Source organism: Melitaea cinxia, chromosome 23 (genome assembly GCF_905220565.1).
Source record: "Melitaea cinxia chromosome 23, ilMelCinx1.1, whole genome shotgun sequence".
In the NCBI taxonomy this organism is placed as follows: domain Eukaryota; kingdom Metazoa; phylum Arthropoda; class Insecta; order Lepidoptera; family Nymphalidae; genus Melitaea; species Melitaea cinxia.
The window spans coordinates 2,869,203-2,882,411 of NC_059416.1; positions in this window are offsets into that span (position 1 = coordinate 2,869,203).

Consider the following 13,209-nt stretch of genomic DNA (forward strand, 5'->3'; position numbering starts at 1 on the left):
CTCGGTGCTTGGCTACCACCCTATTAATGATAGAATTATGTCCATTAAACTTAGCGCATCACCAAACCCACTCAACATTATTCAAGTCTATGCTCCTACAAGTTCTGCCAGAGATGAAGAAGTAGAAGACTTCTATTGTCAACTTGAGTCTTCTATAGCTAAAATTCCTAAAAGAGAGCTTTTACTCATCATTGGTGACTTTAACGCCAAGGTAGGAAACACCACAATGGATACAGGCATACGACATATTGTTGGGAACTATGGCCATGGTGTCCGTAACCCAAGGGGAGAGCGACTCATAGAGTTCGCTGCCGACAACAACATGACCATAACAAACACGATGTTCAAACACCATCCTAGACGCCTATATACCTGGACATCCCCCGACGGCAAGCACCGCAATCAGATAGATTACATATTGGTGAGAACCAGATGGAGAAGCTCAATAACCAATGCGCATACCTTGCCGGGTGCTGATTGTCATTCCGACCACCAACTGCTCATTGGAAATATACGACTGAAATTGCAGAGAGCAAGACAAATAAAAATGGCTAAAAGAATAGAGGTGAAAGATCCAAAGTTACTCGCAACCTCAATACAGAGCAGACATACCGCATGGAGAACAGGCATCGGAAATAATGACTCTAATTTCTTATGGACCTCGGCAAGGACGTATATTATGGAAGCGATTGCGGAGTCACAGCCGAAAACCGTCATACTAAAACGACAGCATTGGATGACGGAAGACACCTGGCATATGGTTGAAGAGCGCCGAAAACTTAAAGCCAGTGGTGCTAGTATTACTGAGTTGAATGCTAAGTCAGCTATCATACAAGCTGCTTGTCGACGTGACCGCAATAACCATCTGGGTAGGATATGTGATGAACTGGAACAGCACTCTAACAAATATCAGACCAAAGATCTGTACGATAAGGTGCGATACATAACACGCCAATTTAAGCCTAAGACGTGGGCTATTGAGGATTCCGCTGGGATGACGGTTACAGAGATAAAGGATATAGTGAATGTGTGGAAGGAGTATTGCCAATCACTATTTTCCAACAACTCGGCATCAAGCTTCACGTGCTTTTCCTACGATATACGTGACCGTGAACCCGACATAATGCGCGATGAAGTACGAGCAGCAATTAAACACCTAAAATGCAATAAAGCCATAGGTTGTGACGAAATCCCAGTCGAGGTCCTCAAAGTAATGGGAGAATCCGGAGTAGATGTCTTATACACCATCTGCAGTAAAATATGGGAGACCGGAATATGGCCCGACGACTGGTCGAAATCCATTTTTATTCCACTGCACAAAAAAGGGTCCACCAAGAAATGCAACGACTACCGACTCATATCCTTGATATCGCATGCAAGTAAAGTGATGCTCCACATAATAAATAGACGGCTGTTGGCCTACCTTTCAAGTCAAATCGCACCCGAGCAAGCCGGATTTGTTAAAGGAAGAGGCACTCGCGAACAAATTCTTATATTGCGTCAGATTATTGAGAAGGCCAGAGAATTCAATACAACCCTTTACATCTGCTTTGTGGACTTTCGCAAAGCATTTGATACGGTCATATGGACACACCTCTGGACAATACTTGCAAAAATGGGTGTACCGCATCATTTAATAGTTCTGTTGAGGAGGCTGTATGAAGATGGTACTGCAGCGGTAAAAGTGGATGATACCCTTTCAAGTAATTTTAAGACTGAGGCCGGTGTACGACAAGGATGCATCTTATCGCCATTACTCTTTAACACCTACACAGAGTACATTATGCGTATTGTCCTGGAAGATTGGAACAAAGGAATATCGGTTGGGGGACACGTGATAAATAACCTTAGATACGCTGACGACACTGCCCTTCTCGCACAGACTAGAGAAGACATTGAAAATCTTTTGACCCGTCTGGAAAATATCAGCCTCCAATTCGGACTTGCTATCAACCGAGACAAGACGAAGATGATGATAGTGGACCGGGCTGAACAAAGTGGAAGCAATGTACACAAAATAGCTAATTGCGAAGTGGTACAGAACTATATTTACCTCGGCTCCACTATATCAAGTACTGGAGGATGTGGCGACGAAATAAGGCGAAGGTGCGCCATGACCAGGTCTGCTGTGGAACGACTGGGAAAGATTTGGAGAGACAGAAGGATCACCAAGAAGACTAAAGTCAGGTTGATGAAATGCCTTGTGTTTCCAATCTTTCTCTATGGAGCCGAAACTTGGTCTCTGAAACTGCAGGATCGCCGTAAAATCGATGCATTAGAGATGTGGTGCTGGAGGCGCCTCCTAAAGATCCCGTGGACGGCGTTTCGCACCAACGTATCCATCCTCAGAGAACTTCGTATCAAAGACAGACTATCATCAACTGTACAACTACGAATACTGAAGTTCTTTGGGCACATCTCTAGAAATGAAAACTCGATGGAGAAACTAGTGGTGCAGGGCCAGGTGGAAGGCAAGAGAGCACGCGGTCGGACGCCAACCTGCTGGACAGACGTCATCATAAGAGCTACTGAGTCCACCATGGTCCAGTGTACTCGCGACGCCTCCAACAGAGGGAAATGGAAGCACATCGCCAGGAGAGCTACCCTCGAAAATATTATCAACCCACCAAACACCCCACTATGTACCTCGTCAGCGCAGCCACGACCACTCTGACAAGAGTGTGCGACTAAGAAGAAGACACTGGATTATTATTGTCCATTGATGGTTGTTCATAATTAGATAATGTCCATAATTGGGGGTCCTACACTGGATTATTACAGTCCATTGATGGTGTCTAAGTAAGAGTGTTTTTTATCTATAATATTTTATTGTACTGAATACTAAACTGAAATTAAATATTGAATACCGATTGAGAAAAGAGCTTTTCGTATACCTCCAAATCCCAAATAATGTATATTGAAAAATGAAGAAATTACAAAGCAAAAATAAAAAAATACCGCTTATACTGTCCATGACTGGTGTCGTTACCTTAGATAGTAAAAGTTTTAAAATAAAAATTATTATTTTTTGTTTTAGCGCATTATAATAAAAGCTTGTTTTTTTTAAAGGTTTACTACTTTTAATTTATTGAGAAATGTTCTTAAACGGCACAAAAGTAATACCTAATTTGAACAAGAAGTATTTTTTTTACATTTGGTGCTTTTTTATTTAAAATGAAAACTTCTTTTTGCGCACCGTACACACATTTTTTCGTAGGCTCGATCGGGTGAATTCGGGACCGCCGAGTGCACCCGAGTGAGAAAGTTACAGACTTAGTTAAAAAACAAAAATAAGATAAATAATAATAGAAACACTTAAATACATACTGCTCTTCGCTGCGGAACGGTGAAAAGCTCGATCGATATGCTTGCTAATACACACAATACACTTTTTAATTTTTAACTTTTAGAACTAACACTTAAGTCTTAGAACAAAAACTTTGAAAAATATACACGGTATCACTCTTACAAAATAACATTTGTTAATTTGCTATAATAACTATAATTAACTATATTGCTTGCTCATATAGCAAGCAATATAGTTGGTAAAAGATACTAATGTGTTTAGGTTGTTGAAGGACACAAGCAAACACTTTTTAATTTTTAAACGCAAGAATTACACACCACAGTAGACAATCGACTAAACGAATCCAACCTGGTCGTTGAATATATAAAATTGTACTAACAATTAAACACCATTTTTACTTGAGATATGCTTGCTAATACACACAATACACTTTTTAATTTTTAAACGCGAGAATTACACACCACAGTAGACAATCGACTAAACGAATCCAACCTGGTCGTTGAATATATAAAATCGTACTAACAATTAAACACCATTTTTACTTGAGATATGCTTGCTAATACACACAATACACTTTTTAATTTTTAAACGCGAGAATTACACACCACAGTAGACAATCGACTAAACGAATCCAACCTGGTCGTTATATATAGACTTAGATAGAAACAAAAATAAGATAAATAATAATATAAACACTTAAATAGACTGCTCTTCGCTGCTGATCGGTGAAAAGCTCGATCGGGTGAAGTTGGGATTTATTGCGATATTGCTTGCTATACGGGTAGAAGATATTGTTGAAAGACAGATAATTGACAGGTGAGCCCCATCGTCGTTGTGGAACGCCACGGGATCAGTAAGAAATGCATCCGTGACAGCATGCGACGCCTAGGTAAACGTGGACATCTGTGAAATACCAGAAAATTTTATTAGTACACTATACTATGAAGTTTTAAATTTTATAAGGAAATAAGTCAATCGTAAAATTGAATTCATTTTAACAATAAAATTGACATCAGATATTTGTTTAAGGAGTTATTTCTTAAAATAAGTAATTAATAAAAAAATATTTCACCCAGTGAAATAGCCGATCCTCGTGGGTGTTTTTTTTTTCTAACTTGTTTTTTTTCTGGTTTGGAGCTAATGAAAAAAAAACTCAGTTGTTAAAAGAATTCTTATTTATTATAAAAGTCACCGTAATTAATACGTGAATCTATTGCATGATAGCGTGATTTTGTCAAAATATAGATCATAATATTCTTTATCATTTACCTACACGAAATAATTTAATGGAAATTTACTTCAACTTACGTACCTATTTTTGGGTGGGGATTGACCCCGTAGCTTTAACAGCGCTTTACCTGCGATGATCTCCCCTGAAACCATATACAGCTTTTAATAAATTGTCACGGTTTCCCCTGTCCACTAAGGATGAAAATAAGAAGACAGGGTTCCATGCAAACAGCTCGATTTATTTGAAATATTAACCCGGTGGTAATAACTTTTAATTACCGGCAGGGTTGAGCATTTAATCCACATGAGTTCCTCGGCTAAGTCGGTTAAGGTACTCTCCTGCGCCACGTCCTGTAGGTAGTGTTCCTGGAAGTCGCGTACTGGAAACCGCTGGCGACCGGTGGCAGCAGGAGTGGGTAAGCAGATGAATCCGTAACCCGAGCGTTGAATCCTGGAACGCGCCATCAAAATATAATAATAAGCGGTCCAGCACTCTTTGCGAATACCCACGACACTGCGTTATAAAAGAAAGCACCTAGATTGTAGTAGTAGTGCCGTGGAATCATAAAATCAGAAGCGGAGATTAACATTTTTGAAAAGTAGGTTTTTATAATAAGATTTACAATTATTTAAAAAAATATATTAAAAATGAGGGTAGAATTGGAAGATGATGAAATCTAAGGAAAAAAAATTTAAATTTATTCTAAACTACTGAATACAAACATTAGGTTTTATAACAGCCTCGAGTACTTGTACTAAAAAACTACTTAAATTGCCTGCGATATTAAAATACCTCTTACCCAATTTGGCAGCGATCAACACTCACTTCTCTAATGTGTATTATTTAGAGGGACGCTTAGCGACGATCACGAAAAAATTGTATAAATTAGTTGATCAATTATTGTGTAGAATAATTAAATTTATCTTGACCGTATGAGGCGAAAGTTTTAAAATGTGACGTGCGTTCACTTAGCAAATACGAGAGAAAAAATGATTATGAAAGGCGCGGCGATCGGTACTGCAGTTTTATAGTGACCGAAACAAAGGAACTGTTTTGAGCGCTCAAACGTAGCATCGCGCGAGCATACAAATGCCGCTTGATGAATTATTGTTGCAATTTATTTTTATAAAAAAATAAGTTGTAATAAAATTGTTTTTTTTTTTTAATTAATTTTAATGTAGGATTTGAATTATTTTAACTCGGGACCGCCGAGTGTAGCCGAGCGAGAAAGAGATAGACTTAGATACAAAACAAAAATAAGATAAATAATAATTTAAGCACTTAAATACAGACTGCTCTTCGCTATTGAACGGTGAAAAGCTCGATCGGGTGAAGTCAGGATTTATTGTTAGAAGATACTAATGCATTTAGCTTGTTGAAAGACATAGATAATAAATGAGTAGCATTGACAAGGTTTTAGGAAATTTGAAATAAAATTTGAAGGTAGATTCCGTTCTCAATAGGGGATCGGACAGGAATCAGATTAAAATCTATAATGTACTTAGATAAAATAAATATACTGTTTTGCGATTATTTATCGAATAATAATTTAATATAATTCATTTAAATATTTTTAAATGCAGAAATAAAAAGTTGTCATTAACGATATTTTTAATCTGTACTGAAACACCAACTACAGGTTGTTTTCTTTTTTCTTTCGAAATGACTATTACTGTTGGGCCTACTGGCCTTTACAGCGTCACCGGTGAGAGGGGCCGGGCACTATGGAAACCGGCCGTAAAGGAAGATGTGGGCCCTTTTGGAGGGCCGAGGGTAACGTTCGTTCTAAGGGTGTATCCTAGCGAGATTGTACCTCGCCTTAGAACATCGTCGGAATGGAGGATGCGCTATGTGGAGCGCTGTGGCGAGTTGTCGACGGTCGATGCGCCTAAGCGTATCCGAACCGTCCTAACGCGAGGGACTCGTCTTCGCCGGCGAAGGCGGTGAGTGTGCGTTCTGTGTCAGGGTGTATTCCCTGAGAAAAGGGCGTTGGCTATGGTTAACCTATCTTCGGGATCTGTGGAAGACGTGTTTAGGACGTAGGTCTAAGTCTTGTCTGTATGTTTCCTCTATCTACGTAGGTGCAGGCCTCTGCTACAAGAGGGTTAGGGTGTCGAATTGCTTTCTCAAAATACTTTGTAGAAAGTGTTTTGAGATGCTTGGTGATTGAATCGATGCTGAAGTCTTTATGGAGATCAATGTTACGAATGTACCACGGCGAGGCCGTAGCCGTACGCAAGAAGCGATTCCTCAATGCTTGCAGACGTTGCATGTAGGCGGGGTGACAATGGGCGAAGCCTGAACTCGCATAGGCCGTGATAGGAAGAACACAGAGTTTGTACAATGTCGTCTTTTTCCTAAGAGACATTTTACTCTTTCCGCATAGCATCATATATAACCTACTGAGTACGAAGGCGGCTCGGTTACGAATGCGGTTAATGTGGGATCTGAAATTGAATTTTCTGTCTAGAGTGACTCGTGAGGCATTTGGTTTCTTTTTGCCATGGGATCGGTATCCCGAAGAGTTTGGTTGTCTCAGGTTGCCCTTGTCTCCAAAATATATATTTTAGGTTTCTGGTGAAGTGCACCGCTGAGCTTTTTTCAGTGTTGACCTCGATTCTCCACTTTCTGAACCACTCGCCTAGTGCGGTGGTTGCAGTTTGGAGGCGTCTGGACTACGTAACGTAATTTGTGAAGACCAAGCGTTGGCTGCATTCCACTAAGCGTCCGCAACGCCCACACTATGTTTTCACCATGCCGCCTTATTGCGAGCACACAGCTGACGCCTGACATTTAACAGCGCCCAAATATACGTTCCACTTATAAAATTCGCCCACAACGCTCGCGGCGTTTTTTACGTTAGTGGAACGGCAAGATTAGCGGTCATGATTGATAACGTTGTGGCTCTTAGGTGGAACGTGCCCATTGTTATTACCACAAATGACGCCACGCGCTCTCAGATGTCATGTCGTGGTGATAAGCGGGAATTTTTAAACAAACAGTATTAAAACATTATTTTGAGTACCTAAAAGGCTACAAATAAATAAAAATTTTTTTTTTATAGAAATAAGGATTCATAAAGATTAATTTAAAACGCTTTTTGAAAATTTATCTGATCCCCTATTGTAATAGACGCTTTTTCACATAGGTTTGTTAAACCATATGCAAAAGTTAATATCGATCCACGCTGACTCTGAGTCAAGTTGAATTGTGTAAGATCTCAATTAATAGGATATTTAGTTCCAGATAATATGACCAACTATTGCCAAATACAAATATTTTAGTGAGATAAGACGATGATCACTAACCATCGTTTAAAGTCAGACCAGAAGCTGAGCAAGATAATGTCAGTTCCTTTGAAAGTACAGAACTTGAAGATCTGAACTAACATTTTAGAGTAAAGAGATATAATAATATAGTTATAGTAAAGAGGATTATTTGTGGATAAATAAGAGAAAAATATCAAATTCAAACTTTGATTAGATGAATACCAAGAATTTGTTTTCGATACATGTTACTATTGCTTTAATTTTCATTAACAAGTGAACATTAACTAATGGATCTGATGTATGTTATGATGTTATCGAGTACCACACAGTGACTTGTTTTTGCTGGTTTTTATGCAATAAATGACTACTTATACATATAATCTAGGAAGGTTTATTTTTTAATATTTTTCTAGTGTTATCTTGCACTCGTTATATATACTTACAACAACATAAATAAAAAACAAACATTACAAAAATAGTCGTAGTAAAGCACAACACTCTTTTCTATCGCCATGACGTCATTGTCACGACTGGACGACTACGGCGCAGCTGACCTACGGATATGAAACTCTCTTTAGAGACGTGCTGTGTCGCACGCAAGGAAGCCGCAGGCTATATATCGATTTCAAATCGAATCGATATATACATGCAAAGTAATTTAGAAAAAAATTAACCAAATTCAAATTTGTAATTTTTTAACCGACTTCAAAAAAGGAGGAGGTTACTCAATTCGACCGATTCGATATATATTTTATATTTTTTTTATTTATGTTCGGGGATAACTTTGTCGTTTATGAACCGATTTTGATAATTCTTTTTTTGTTAGAAAGGAGATAACCCCGGCGTAGTACCATGCTAAGGAAACTAGGATTTGATAATGAGATCTCGAAAATCTGCATAACTTTTACTGAGTGCACCGATTTTGATGATTTTTAATTTAATCGAAAGCCGACGTTTATCTGTGCTGTGTGGCTACGGCACTAAAGAATTTAGCCACCCCCTCTCTTCTCGTGGGTGTCGTAAGAGGCGACTAAGGGATAACAAGGTTCCACAACCATCTTGGAACTTAAGAAGCCGACCGATGGCGGGATAACCATCCAACTGCTGGCTTTGAAATACACAGGCCGAAGACGGGCAGCAGCGTCTTCGGTACGACAAAGCCAGTACTGCGGTCACCAACCCGCCTGCCCAGCGTGGTGACTATGGGCAAAACACATGAGTTCACGTTATTTTTGGCGTAAACTTGTGGAGGCCTATGTCCAGCAGTGGACTGTATAGGCTGTAATGATGATGATGACGACGTTTATCATGTAGTCACATTTCAATTTCATCCAAACCCGATTACAACTTTTTGATTGATCTTTGATAATGCGCATTTACTTGACAATTTTTTCGTCTGTCTACGTTGTATTACTTGTCGATATAATTGAAGTTAGTTTTTTTCGTTTGCCTGCAAACACAATTATTATCTTATTAGATAATAGTTTATTATCTCAGGTTTCGTTTCAAACGAGTTTTATAAAAAGTTAGGTTATTTTTTGAACTTTCTACACAATTGTCTCAAATAGACAAAATGATTAAGATTAATGAAAAAAAAAATATCATTTACCTATTCTTTAAGCTTATTTACTAAAAAGAAAGTACTTTGAAAAGAAATCTCAACTTTTGAACAAGAATAATTGTGTTTGCTCGCAAACAAAAAAAAAAAACCGACTTCAATTACATCGACGAGTAATACAACGTAGATCGACGAAAAAATAGTCAAGTAACTACGCGTTATCAAAGATTACTCAAAAAGTAGATATTAGATCTCAATGAAATTTATATGTGACCACATTATAAACATCAGCTTTCGATAAAATTAAAAATTATCAAAATCGGTACACCCAGTAAAAAGTTATTACGGATTTTCAAGAGTCCCTCGATTTCTCTTGGATCCCATCATCAGATCCTGGTTTCCTGATTGGTACCAAACTAGGGATATCTTCTTTCCAACAAAAAAAGAATTATCAAAATCAGTACATCCAGTAGAAAGTTATGCGGTATAATAAAACGTAGGTCGACGAAAAAAGCGTCAAGTACAAACGCATTATTAGATATAACTCAAAAAGTAGTTGTTAGATCTCAAATAAATTTAAATGGGACCAAATGACACACACCGCCTTTCGATTAAAAAAAAAATTGTCGAAATCGGTCCACCCAGTCAAAAGTTCTGAAGTACATACATTAAAAAAATACAGTCGAATTGAGAACCTCCTCCTTTTTAGGAAGTCGGTTAAAAATGGAATATTTTCTATTCACAGTTCCATCGTTATCACGCCGCCATATTTCACTACGTCCTCGTTTGACGCAGGACGCGCTGTAATTGGTCGAAGCGTTACCACACGAATTAGTTTAGAAATCAAATTTTTATCGACACTGGTCCATAGTGCCCCGTGTTCCATTGTTCCCCAACTCAGTAGTTGATCCGATGAAGCAAATTAATATAATCGGTGCGGTCGATGCCAGCCTTATTTAAAAGAAATATTTACATGCGTTAAATATTTTTTGCTTAGGTAGCAAATAGTACTAAAACAGTACTGAGTAAGTAGCAATATTTCAAATCAAATATTTCACGACACACGACATGACATGGGTCTCAGAAAAAAAGCTTTTATGAGAGTGGGGGTTAGAGATGATATTGATGCTACCAGATGATTTTGAGAATGAGAAAGAAAATCGTAATTTCGCTCTTAAACTTAGATAAAAAAAATGAAAAAAAAAAATATATTGGTAATTGTATATTATTAAAATCATCGACGCCTTCCAAAATGCGACGATGTTCTAAGCTATCGCTCGTCTTGCACTTCACTAGTTTTCTCGCTATTCGCTTATGACGTCATCAGCGTGTCGTCTATACTTGACAACGGCGTGTAGAGAACGGATTAATGACTACGCGCTAGAGATGCGCCAGATTTGAGATATCAGATTTATTATGGCGATTTGATTGATTTTAGTTGTTTTTATTTTTTATTCATTTGCTATTTATGTGTTAGCTGATGATAGTTTTATGTTTTTTACCTTTTGTTTTAGTCAAATATCAAATTATTTATAGAAAATATAACACGTTTGAGTTGAATTTTGAATAGCAAATTGCAAAAATGACTTGTAATTATGATTTTTTTTTAAAGTGCAATAAAGAATATATAAATCATCTATAACATTTTGACTAGCCCGTTGGCGCAGTTTGTAGTGACTACAGGTCAGCAGGTGCTTTCTGCTCCGGAGGTTATGGGTTTGGTTCCCACCCCGAGTCAGGGTATAATATATATTTATTTATATGTGTATTATTTATATGTATGCTTATCAAAAAAATATATAGTTATACCAGTCAGCTGTTACCTATAACACAAGCATTAAGTTGCTTACTTTAGGAACAGATGACCGTGTGTGTATGTTGTAAATATTTATTTATTATTTATTTATACCTTGCGTCATCCCTAGCGGTCAACTATAGACGACTTCGGCGTTCTGGACATTTCATTTAGGTGGAATAAGAATGCATGTTTTTATTTCAATGTTTCTCAGTACGTGTAGCTCTAAAAGACTTGTTTTTTATACTCGAATGTTGCAGGGATATTCTATTTTCAGAAATGTTGAATTAAAATACCAGAAATATTTATTTAATGAGTTTATTTAATATTTTTATGGTCCGGGTTTTTTGTCACCTATAGACGTCGCTGGCGCACAGGACTCGCGAGCCCTTGTCAAGCATAGGTGACTATGGCGGTCAAAAGGTTCTGCGCGTCATAGTATGAACTGCAGGACACATTGCGTTACGCCGCGTTGGCGCAACGGTTACACTCATAGATTGTGCATGTTGCGCTGGCGGTTGCGGGTTCGATCCCCGCACATGACAAACATTTGTGTTGGCTATACAGATGTTTGCCGTGGTCTGGGTGTTTGTGCAGACCTTGTGGGTTTGCCTACCGTGCCTCGGAGAGCACGTTAAGTCGTCGGAGATCTGTGAAATACCAGAAAATTTTATTAGTACACTATACTATGAAGTTTTAAATTTTATAAGGAAATAAGTCAATTGTAAAATTGAATTCATTTTATCAATAAAATTGAGCAGATCAGATATTTGTTTGATACATTCAGGCGTTATTTCTTATAATAAGTAATTAATAAAAAAATGTCATTAAGTGAAATATCTGCTCCTCGTGGATATTTTTTTCTAACTTTTTTTTTCTGGCTTCGAGCCAATGGAAAAAGAACTCAGTTGTTAAAAGAATATATAATATATATTTATTATAAAAGTTACCGTAATGAATACGTGAATCTATTGCACGAGACGTGATTTTGTTAAAATATTGATCTTAATATTGTTTATCATTGACCTACATGAAATAATTTAACTGAAATGTAAATCAATTTACGTACCTTTTTGCTTTTATGATTTTAGTTGGGGATTGACCCCGCAGATCCAGCAGCGCTTTGACTGCGATGATCTCCCCTGAAACCATATAAAGTGTTTAATAAATATGCAATAAAGATACAAATTAAATAAGAAAGGAGATAAAATGTAAATAAATATATCTCTTACGTAGCGACAGCGCTTCTATTGGAGTTGGGGGCGGGGCGGGCGGGGCGGGCGTGGGCGGTTTCCATTCCACCCCACCCTTCAGGCGCAAAAGCGCCAACGCAGCTTCCACTTCGTCTGACATGTTGTCTAATGCAAATTGCAAAATAAAAAGCTATGTTATTCGACATGTACTAAGTGTAGTATACCTACTTACTATGATACTTTTACAATGAAGACAAAAGAAATAAATTAAAATTAAAAACCTTTTTAAGAAACGAGCTTTTATTTTAATGCGCTAAAACGAAAAAAAAAAAAAAATAGGAAACATCGCGAGATTTGAGTACTCGTATTTTTTTAGTTTGAAAATTTTTATAGTTAAAATCAATCACATCAAGATATTTAATTTACTTGTTTACCTAGACAAGTAAATCTCGCGACAAGCTTTTGGTATCATATAAATTATGTAATGACTTTATAAGTATATAGTAAAAGTTTTAAAGTAATAATGATTTCTTTCGTTTAGCGCATTAAAATAAAAGCTTGTTTTTTTAAAAGGTTTTTTTACTTTTAATTTAAATGAGAAATGTTCTGTAATGGTACAAAAAAGTATTAACCTAATTAGACCTTCACCGAACAAGGCAGAATTTTTTTTAAACATTTGATAGTTTTTTTATTTAAAGTGAAAACTTCTTTTTGCGCACCGTACACACATTTTTTCGTAGGCTCGATCGGGTGAATTTGGGACCGCCGAGTGCACCCGAGTGCGAAAGATACAGACTTAGTTAAAAAACAAAAATAAGATAAATAATAATAGAAACACTTAAATACATACTGCTCT